At 50.3% G+C, this 10,835-nt stretch overlaps 2 protein-coding genes across 3 annotated transcripts in view; both read right to left on the reverse strand.

Moving 5' to 3' along the window:
- LOC140399830 (trypsin inhibitor ClTI-1-like) overlaps nucleotides 1-8,352 on the reverse strand; it is a 30,509-nt gene extending 22,157 nt beyond the window's left edge. The window contains exon 1 of one of the 2 annotated variants that reach the window (XR_011937897.1): nucleotides 8,250-8,352. The gene's annotated coding sequence lies outside the window, so the exon portion shown is untranslated. Of the gene's footprint in view, nucleotides 1-8,073; nucleotides 8,190-8,249 lie in introns of those variants that run through there. The other variant, XR_011937898.1, reaches the window with a different exon arrangement.
- The window catches only part of LOC140400183 (REST corepressor 2-like), a 1,146,610-nt gene that overhangs the window by 113,634 nt on the left and 1,022,141 nt on the right, over nucleotides 1-10,835 (reverse strand). The gene's annotated exons all lie outside the window — the stretch shown is intronic.

The following is a 10,835-nucleotide window of genomic DNA, read 5'->3' on the forward strand; positions in this document are numbered from 1 at the left end:
GTGTACGGGTATCACAAGGAGAGGTGTACGGGTATCACAAGGAGAGGTGTACGGGTATCACAAGGAGAGGTGTACGGGTATCACAAGGAGAGGTGTACGGGTATCACAAGGAGAGGTGTACGGGTATCACAAGGAGAGGTGTACGGGTATCACAAGGAGAGGTGTACGGGTATCACAAGGAGAGGTGTATGGGTATCACAAGGAGAGGTGTACGGGTATCACAAGGAGAGGTGTACGGGTATCACAAGGAGAGGTGTACGGGTATCACAAGGAGAGGTGTACGGGTATCACAAGGAGAGGTGTACGGGTATCACAAGGAGTGGTGTACGGGTATCACAAGGAGAGGTGTACGGGTATCACAAGGAGTGGTGTACGGGTATCACAAGGAGAGGTGTACGGGTATCACAAGGAGAGGTGTACGGGTATCACAAGGAGAGGTGTACGGGTATCACAAGGAGAGGTGTACGGGTATCACAAGGAGAGGTGTACGGGTATCACAAGGAGAGGTGTACGGGTATCACAAGGAGAGGTGTACGGGTATCACAAGGAGAGGTGTACGGGTATCACAAGGAGAGGTGTACGGGTATCACAAGGAGAGGTGTACGGGTATCACAAGGAGAGGTGTACGGGTATCACAAGGAGAGGTGTACGGGTATCACAAGGAGAGGTGTACGGGTATCACAAGGAGAGGTGTACGGGTATCACAAGGAGAGGTGTACGGGTATCACAAGGAGAGGTGTACGGGTATCACAAGGAGTGGTGTACGGGTATCACAAGGAGAGGTGTACGGGTATCACAAGGAATGGTGTACGGGTATCACAAGGAGAGGTGTACGGGTATCACAAGGAGAGGTGTACGGGTATCACAAGGAGAGGTGTACGACTGTCACAAGGAGAGGTGTACGGGTATCACAAGGAGAGGTGTACGGGTATCACAAGGAGAGGTGTACGGGTATCACAAGGAGAGGTGTACGGGTATCACAAGGAGAGGTGTACGACTGTCACAAGGAGAGGTGTACGGGTATCACAAGGAGAGGTGTACGACTGTCACAAGGAGAGGTGTACGACTGTCACAAGGAGAGGTGTACGGGTATCACAAGGAGAGGTGTACGGGTATCACAAGGAGAGGTGTACGGGTATCACAAGGAGTGGTGTACGGGTATCACAAGGAGTGGTGTACGGGTATCACAAGGAGAGGTGTACGGGTATCACAAGGAGTGGTGTACGGGTATCACAAGGAGAGGTGTACGGGTATCACAAGGAGAGGTATACGGGTATCACAAGGATAGATGTACGGGTATCACAAGGAGTGGTGTACGGGTATCACAAGGAGTGGTGTACGGGTATCACAAGGAGTGGTGTACGGGTATCACAAGGAGAGGTGTACGGGTATCACAAGGAATGGTGTACGGGTATCACAAGGAGAGGTGTACGACTGTCACAAGGAGAGGTGTACGGGTATCACAAGGAGAGGTGTACGGGTATCACAAGGAGAGGTGTACGGGTATCACAAGGAGTGGTGTACGGGTATCACAAGGAGAGGTGTACGGGTATCACAAGGAGAGGTGTACGGGTATCACAAGGAGAGGTGTACTATTGTCACAAGGAATGGTGTACGGGTATCACAAGGAGAGGTGTACGGGTATCACAAGGAGAGGTGTACGGGTATCACAAGGAATGGTGTACGACTGTCACAAGGAGAGGTGTACGGGTATCACAAGGAGTGGTGTACGGGTATCACAAGGAGAGGTGTACGGGTATCACAAGGAGTGGTGTACGGGTATCACAAGGAGAGGTGTACGGGTATCACAAGGAATGGTGTACGACTGTCACAAGGAGAGGTGTACGGGTATCACAAGGAGAGGTGTACGGGTATCACAAGGAATGGTGTACGACTGTCACAAGGAGAGGTGTACGGGTATCACAAGGAGAGGTGTACGGGTATCACAAGGAGTGGTGTACGGGTATCACAAGGAGAGGTGTACGGGTATCACAAGGAGTGGTGTACGGGTATCACAAGGAATGGTGCACGACTGTCACAAGGAGAGGTGTACGGGTATCACAAGGAGAGGTGTACGGGTATCACAAGGAGAGGTGTACGGGTATCACAAGGAAAGGTGTATGGGTATCACAAGGAGTGGTGTACGGGTATCACAAGGAGAGGTGTACGGGTATCACAAGGAGAGGTGTACGATTGTCACAAGGAATGGTGTACGGGTATCACAAGGAAAGGTGTACGGGTATCACAAGGAAAGGTGTACGGGTATCACAAGGAGAGGTGTACGGGTATCACAAGGTGTGGTGTACGGGTATCACAAGGAGAGGTGTACGATTGTCACAAGGAATGGTGTACGGGTATCACAAGGAGAGGTGTACGATTGTCACAAGGAATGGTGTACGGGTATCACAAGGAGAGGTGTACGGGTATCACAAGGAGAGGTGTACGGGTATCACAAGGAATGGTGTACGACTGTCACAAGGAGAGGTGTACGGGTATCACAAGGAGAGGTGTACGGGTATCACAAGGAGAGGTGTACGGGTATCACAAGGAGAGGTGTACGGGTATCACAAGGAGAGGTGTACGACTGTCACAAGGAGAGGTGTACGGGTATCACAAGGAGAGGTGTACGGGTATCACAAGGAGAGGTGTACGGGTATCACAAGGAGAGGTGTACGGGTATCACAAGGAGAGGTGTACGGGTATCACAAGGAGAGGTGTACGGGTATCACAAGGAGAGGTGTACGGGTATCACAAGGAGAGGTGTACGGGTATCACAAGGAGAGGTGTACAACTGTCACAAGGAGAGGTGTACGGGTATCACAAGGAGAGGTGTACGGGTATCACAAGGAGAGGTGGGCACAGTAGGAAGTCTTACAACACCAGGTTAAAGTCCAACAGGTTTGTTTCGAATCACTAGCTTTCGGAGCGCTGCTCCTTCCTCAGGTGAATGAAGAGGTGGGTTCCAGAAACATATATATATATAGACAAAGTCAAAGATGCCAGACAATAATTAGAATGCGAGCATTTGCAGGTAATTATGTCTTTACAGGGCCCGAGAGAGGGGTAACCCCAGGTTAAAGAGGTGTGAATTGTCTCAATCCAGGACAGTGGGTAGGATTTCGCAGGCCAGATGGTGGGGGGTGAATGTATTGCGACTTGAATCCAAGGTTCCCCCGATCGGGATTGTAGAAGTAGTCGAGGGATTGGAGGCCATGCAGTTGGGTAAGGCCCTGGGACCGGACGGCTACCCAGTGGAATTTTACAAGAGGTTTTCTGGGATGTTGAGCCCGCTGCTGGTGGGGGCATTTAATGAGGCACGGGAGCGGGGTGTCCTTCCCCCAACAATGTCACAGGCTTCGATTTCATTGATCCTGAAGCGGGAGAAGGATCCGGAGCAATGTGGGTCATACAGACCAATCTCCCTACTGGATGTCGATGCCAAATTGCTGGCCAACATTCTGGCCTCGCGGATAGAGGATTGTGTTCCGGGGGTGATAGGGGAAGACCAGACGGGGTTTGCGTTAAGGGTGGGCAGTTAACGGCCAATGTTAGAAGGCTCCTGAATGTGATCATAATGCCCTCCGAGGGGGGGGGGGGGGGGGGGGGGTGGTCGCTATGGACGCGGAGAAGGCCTTCGACCGGGTGGAGTGGAATTATCTGTGGGAGGTCCTGGGACAGTTTGGGTATGGGCAGGGCTTTATTGGATGGGTGCGGTTGCTGTACCAGGCACCAGTGGCGAGTGTGAGGACGAAGAGGGTGAGTTTGGACTACTTTAGACTGCACCGGGGGACAAGTCAGGGAAGTCCCCTCTCCCCACTGTTGTTTGCCTCGGCTATAGAGCCATTGGCGATGGGGCTGAGAGCGCCAAAGGACTGGAAGGGGCTAGTCAGGGGTGGGGCGGGGGTGTGTGGAACACAGGGTCTCGTTACCTGCAGACGACCTACTCCTATATATTTCTGACCGTTAGGGGGGATGGGGAAGATTATGTGGATCTTAGGGGAATTCAGACGGTTTTCGGGATACAAATTGAATATGGGTAGAAGTTTACAGCATGGAAACAGGCCCTTCGGCCCAACCAGTCCATGCCGCCCAGTTTTTACCATTAAGCTAGTCCCAGTTGCCCGCACTTGGCCCATAACCCTCTATACCCATCTTACCCATGTAACTATCTAAATGCTTTTTAAAAGACACAATTGTACCCGCCTCTACTACTACCTCTGGCAGCCCATTCCAGACACTCACTACCCTCTGAGTGAAGAAATTGCCCCTCTGGGCCCTTCTGAATCTCTCCCCTCTCACCTTAAACCTATGCCCTCTAGTTTTAGACTCCCCTACCTTTGAGAAAAGATGTTGACTATCTACCTTATCTATGCCCCTCATTATTTTATAGACCTCTATAAGATCACCCCTAAGCCTCCTACGCTCCAGGGAAAAAAGTCCCAGTCTATCCAGCCTCTCCTTATAACTCGAACCATCAAGTCCCGGCAACATCCTAGTAAATCTTTTCTGCACTCTTTCTAGTTTAATAATATCCTTTCTATAATAGGGTGACCAGAACTGCACACAGTATTCCAAGTGTGGCCGTACCAATGTCTTGTACAACTTCAACAAGACGTCCCAACTCCTGTATTCAATATTCTGACCAATGAAACCAAGCATGCCGAATGCCTTCTTCACCACCCTGCCCACCTGCAACTCCACCTTCAAGGAGCTATGAACCTGTACTCCTAGATCTCTTTGTTCTATAACTCTCCCCAACGCCATACCATTAACTGAGTAGGTCCTGGCCTGATTCGATCTGCCAAAATGCATCACCTCACATTTATCAAAATTAAACTCCATCTGCCATTCGTCGGCCCACTGGCCTAATTGATCAAGATCCCGTTGCAATCCTAGATAACCTTCTTCACTATCCACTGTGCCACCAATCTTGGTGTCATCTGCAAACTTACTAACCATGCCTCCTAAATTCTCATCCAAATCATTAATATAAATCACAAATAACAGTGGACCCAGCACCGATCCCTGAGGCACACCACTGGTCACAGGCCTCCAGTTTGAAAAACAACCCTCTACAACCACCTGTCGTCTTCTGTCTTCTGTCGTCCAGCCAATTTTGAATCCAATTGGCAACCTCACCCTGGATCCCGTGAGCTTTAACCTTCTGCAACAACCTACCATACGGTACCTTGTCAAAGGCTTTGCTAAAGTCCATGTAGACAACGTCTACTGCACTGCCCTCATCTACCTTCTTGGTCACCCCCTCAAAAAACTCAATCAAATTTGTGAGACATGATTTTCCACGCACAAAGCCATGCTGACTGCCCCAAATCAGTCCTTGCCTCTCTAAATGCTTGTAGATCCTGTCTCTCAGAATACCTTCTAGCAACTTACCTACTACAGACGTTAGGCTCACCGGTCTGTAGTTCCCAGGCTTTTCCCTGCTGCCCTTCTTAAACAAGGGCACAACATTCGCTACTCTCCAATCTTCAGGCACCTCACCTGTGGCTGCCGATGATTCAAATATCTCTGTTAGGGGACCCGCAATTTCCTCCCTAGCCTCCCACAACATCCTGGGATACATTTCATCAGGTCCTGGGGATTTATCTACCTTTATGCGCTTTAAGACTTCCAGCACCTCCTCCTCCGTAATATGCACACTTCTCAAGACATCACTATTTATTTCCCTTAGTTTCCTAACATCCATGCCTTTCTCCACCGTGAATACCGATGAGAAATATTCATTCAGGATCTCACCCAACTCTTGTGGCTCTGCACATAGATGTCCTTGTTGATCCTTAAGAGGCCCTACTCTGTCCCTAGTTACTCTTTTTCCCTTTATGTATCTGTAGAAGCTCTTTGGATTCTCCTTTGCATTATTTGTCAAAGCAATTTCATGTCCCCTTTTTGCCCTACTGATTTCCCTCTTAACTCTATTTCGACAATCTCTATACTCTTCAAGGGATCCACTTGATCCCAGTTGTTTATGTACGTCATATGCCTCCTTCTTTTTGACCAGAGTCTCAATATCTCGAGTCATCCAGGGTTCCCTACTTCTACCAGCCTTGCCCTTCACTCTAAAGGGAATGTGCTTACCCTGAGCCCTGGTTAACACATTTTTAAAAGCCTCCCATTTACCAGCCGTCCCTTTGCCTGCCAACAGTCTCCCCCAATCTACCTCTGAAAGTTCCTGTCTGATACCATCAAAATTGGCCTTGCCCCAATTAAGAATTTTAACTCTTGGGCCAGACCTATCATTCTCCATGGCTATCTTAAAACTAATGGAGTTATGGTCACTTGTCCCAATGTGATCCCTCACTAACACTTCTGTCACTTGCCCTTCCTTATTTCCCAAGACGAGGTCAAGTTTTGCCCCCTCTCTAGTCGGTCCATCCACATACTGAATGAGAAATTCCTCCTGAATACGCTCAACAAATTTCCCTCCATCCAAGCCTCTAATGCTATGGCTGTCCCAGTCAATGTTGGGAAAGTTAAAGTCCCCTACTATTACCACCCTATTTTTCTTGCAGCTATCTGTAATCTCCTTACATATTTGCTCCTCAATTTCCCGCTGACTATTTGGGGGCCTGTAGTACAGTCCTATCAAGGTGATCTCTCCCTTCTTATTTTTCAGTTCCACCAATATAGACTCAGTGGGCGAACCCTCGGATATATCCCCTCTAAGTACTGCCGTGATGTTCTCCCTAATCAAAAACGCCACTCCCCCTCCTCTCTTACCTCCTGTTCTATCCTTTCTGTAGCATCTGTACCCTGGAACATTGAGCTGCCAGTCCTGCCCCTCCCTTAGCCATGTTTCAGTCATAGCCATAATATCCCAGTCCCATGTGCCCACCCATGCCCTGAGTTCATCCGCTTTGCCCGTCAGGCCCCTTGCATTGAAATAAATGCAGTTTAATGTAGACTTTCCTTGCTCTCTGCCCTGCTTTCTCTGGTCATGCTTTACACACTCTCCCTTCCTGCCTTTTGTTTCCGTCCCCACTGACTTCCTACATCGGTTCCCATCCTCCTGCCACATTAGTTTAAACCCTCCCCAACTGCACTAGCAAACACACCCCCGGGAACATTGGTTCCGGTCCCACTCAGATGCAGACCGTCCGATTTGTACAGGTCCCACCTCCCCCAGAACCGGTTCCAATGTCCCAGGAATTTGAAACCCTCCCTCTTGCACCATCTCTCAAGCCATCTAGCTATCCTGTCATTCCTACTCTGACTATCACGTGGCACTGGTAGCAATCCTGAGATTACTACCTTTGAGGTCCTACTTTTTAGTTTAACTCCTATCTCCCTAAATTCAGCTTGTAGGACCTCATCCCGTTTTTTACCTATATCGTTGGTGCCTATATGCACCCGACAGCTGGCTGTTCACCCTCTCCCTCCAGAATGCCCTGCAGCCGCTCCGAGACATCCTTGACCCTTGCACCAGGGAGGCAACATACCAACCTGGATTCTCGTTTGTGTCCGCAGAAATGCCTGTCTATTCCTCTTACAATTGAATCCCCTATCACTATAGCTCTGCCACTCTTCCTCCTGCCCAGCTGTGCAGCAGAGCCAGCCACGGTGCCATGAACCTGGCTGCTGCCACCTTCCCCTGATGAGCCATCTCCCCCAACAGTTTCCAAAACGGTAAATCTGTTTTGGAGGGAGATGACCGCAGGGGATCCCTGCACTGCCTTCCTACTCTTCCTCTGTCTGTTGGTCACCCATTCCCTATCTGCCTCAGTAATTTTAATCTGCGGTGTGACCAACTCACTGAATGTGCTATCCACAACTTCCTCAGCATCGCGGATGCTCCAAAGTGAGTCCATCCGCAGCTCCAGAGCCGTCAAGCGGTCTAACAGGAGCTGCAGTTGGACACACTCCTTGCAGATGAAGGAGTCAGGGACACCAGAAGGGTCCCTGAATTGCCACATCTCACAAGAGGAGCATGACACGGGTCTGAGCTCTCCTGCCATGACTTAAACCTGAAGTTAAATTTGAACTACACTACACAGCTAAGAGAAAGTCAAAGAGAGAAAAGAAAAATCACTTACCAGTCACAAGCCAATCACTTACCTGCTGGCTGTGATGTAATTGCTCCCGAGACTCCCTCACAGGTCTGCTTCTCTGCACCTCCTTACGATGAGCACCAAATTCCCTGAACTAGTTAATTAATTTACTTAAATAATTGTTGTTTTTTTTGGAAACTCAACCCCAAACACCAAACTCCAAAAAACACAGCCCTCACTCACCTCTTACCCGAACTCAGCCTTACCCAAACTCAGATACACTCTGTTTGCTTCCAGCACTCTGTTTCTAAAGGCACTTCAGCCACACCCTTTGTATCCTTCCTGATTTACAGTCAGCCAATAGGCCTGCTCCCGGAACTGAACTCCCGAAACTATGGACTCTCTGTGAACTCCCGCTGCTTTATGGACTCTCTCTGTGAACTCCCGCTGCTTTATGGACTCTCTCTCTGTGAACTCCCGCTGCTTTATGGACTCTCTCTCTGTGAACTCCCGCTGCTTTATGGACTCTCTCTCTGTGAACTCCCGCTGCTTTATGGACTCTCTCTCTGTGAACTCCCGCTGCTTTATGGTAAGAGCGAGGTTTTTGTGATCCAGGCGAGGGGGCAGGAGAGGGGACTGGGGGAGCTGCCGTTTAAAGTGTTGGGAGGGAGTTTTGGTTCCCTGGGTATTCCGATGGCACGGGGATGGGAGCAGCGACACAAATTAAATCTGGCCCGGTTAGTTGAACAAATGAAGGAGATTTGGAGGTGGGACATGCTCCCGTTGTCACTGTCCTCCCGAGATTTTTGTTTGTTTTTCAGTGCCTCCCAATTTTTTTACCAAAGGCCTTTTTTAAGCGGGTGAATAAGGTGATCTCTTGGTTTGTGCGGGTGGGTAAAATCCCACGAGTGAAGAAAGTACTGCTGGAGCGGAGCAGAGAGGGGGTGGGGGGGCTGCCGAACTTCAGGAACTATTACTGGGCGGCAAATATAGCCATGATCAGGAAGTGGGTAGGAGGGGAGGGGTCGGTGTGGGAGCGGGTGGAGGTGGCCTCATGTAGGGGCACAAGTTTGAGGGCATTGGTAACGGCTCCTTTGCCGTTCTCGCCGGCCCGGTACGCCACAAGCCCAGTGGTAGTGGCGGCCCTGAGAGTCTGGGGGCAGTGGCGGAAGTATATGGGACTGGAGGGAGTGTCGGTGTGGACTCCAACTTGTGGTAATCACCGGTTTGTCCCGGGGAGGCTGGATGGGGGGGTTTCGGAGGTGGCAGATGTTGTGTTCTGCTTCTTCATGGAGCATAAGCTGCTCCTTGATGTACGCTCTGACAAAGGAAGGTTCAGACTTGGAGGTAGCTTTAACACATTTACTGAACAGTTAATAATTCTCCTACTTGAGTTCGACTCTCCTGCTAATCTTGCTACAGTAACTCAATCTAACTAACCAGTCTGCTCTAAGCCACGTGGTGGGTGTGATGCTCTGATCTGCCCCTGTCTCTCTAAGTGTCGCCTGTGGAAAGAGAAAGAACATGTGTGCCCTGTCCTTATATATTGGTTGTGTAATGCCCCCTTGTGGTAGTGTCACCTCTGGGTGTCTTGACTGCCCATTGGTTGTGTCCTATTGTATGTGTTCATTAGCTGTATGTCTGCATGTCATGACGTCTCTGGTGCCCCCTCTAGTGTTTACTTAGTTGTAGTTAACCCCTTGTGTACTTACAGGGATGCATATCACCACAGCAGAGAGCAGGGATTGAGAGACTGGGGGGGATCTAATAATAATAATCGCTTATTGTCACAATTAGGCTTCAATGAAGTTACTGTGAAAAGCCCCTCGTCGCCACATTCCGCCGCCTGCTTATTTATTGATTTTTTTTGATGAATCTATTTATTGATGAGAGCGTTCCCTGTTTGGAGGATCTGGAAGTGGAGTTTGAATTGCCGGCAGGGAATGGGTTTTGTTATCTGCAGGTGAGGGATTTTGTGGGAAGGCAGGTGTCGACCTTCCCTCTCCTATCGCCACGGGATACAGGACAGGGTAGTTTCTAGAACGGGGGGTGGGGGAGGAAAAGGTATTGGAAATCGATAAAGAACTTACGGAGTGGGAGGAAAGGCAGATAGGGGAGGCAAAGCGTAAATGGGAAGATGAGCTGGGAGGGGAGGTAGAGGCGGGTCTGTGGGAGGAGGCTCTGAGCAGAGTCAACACGTCCTCGTGTGCCAGGCTCAGCCTGATACAATCCAAGGTGGTTCACCGGCACACATGGCCCGGATGAGCAGGTTTGAAGGGGTGGGGGCCAGTTGTGGGTGGTGCGCAGGGGGGCCCGCAAACCAGGTCCACATGTTCTGGACATGCCCGAAGCTGGGGGGGTTCTGGGAGGGATTTGCCGATGTCGTGACCACGGGGCTAAAAACGAGGGGGGGGGCCGAGTCCGGAGGTGGCGATTTTCGGAGTGTCGGAAGGACCCGGGAGTCCAGGGGGGGGGCGAGAGAGAGGCTGACGCTTTCGCCTTTGTCTCCTTGGTAGCCCGGAGACGGATCTTATTATCCTGGAGGGACTCGGAGCCCCCGAAATCGGGGGTATGGGTTTAGCGACATGGCCGGGCGTCTCAGGCTGGAGAAGATCAAGTTCGTCCTGAGAGGATCAACGTTTGGGTTCGTCCGGAGGTGGGAGCCGTTTAGCGACGTCTTCGGAGAAAACAAAACTGTTGGCAGATTCAATAAGGCGGGGGTTAGGGGGTAAGGGGGACGGGGGGAGTTAGGCTGTCTAGCTTAGGCGGGAATAGTGCGAGACAGAGGGGTGTGTTACGCACTGTATTATGTTTACATTTGTATTTTTT

Source organism: Scyliorhinus torazame, chromosome 24, assembly GCF_047496885.1.
Source record: "Scyliorhinus torazame isolate Kashiwa2021f chromosome 24, sScyTor2.1, whole genome shotgun sequence".
In the NCBI taxonomy this organism is placed as follows: domain Eukaryota; kingdom Metazoa; phylum Chordata; class Chondrichthyes; order Carcharhiniformes; family Scyliorhinidae; genus Scyliorhinus; species Scyliorhinus torazame.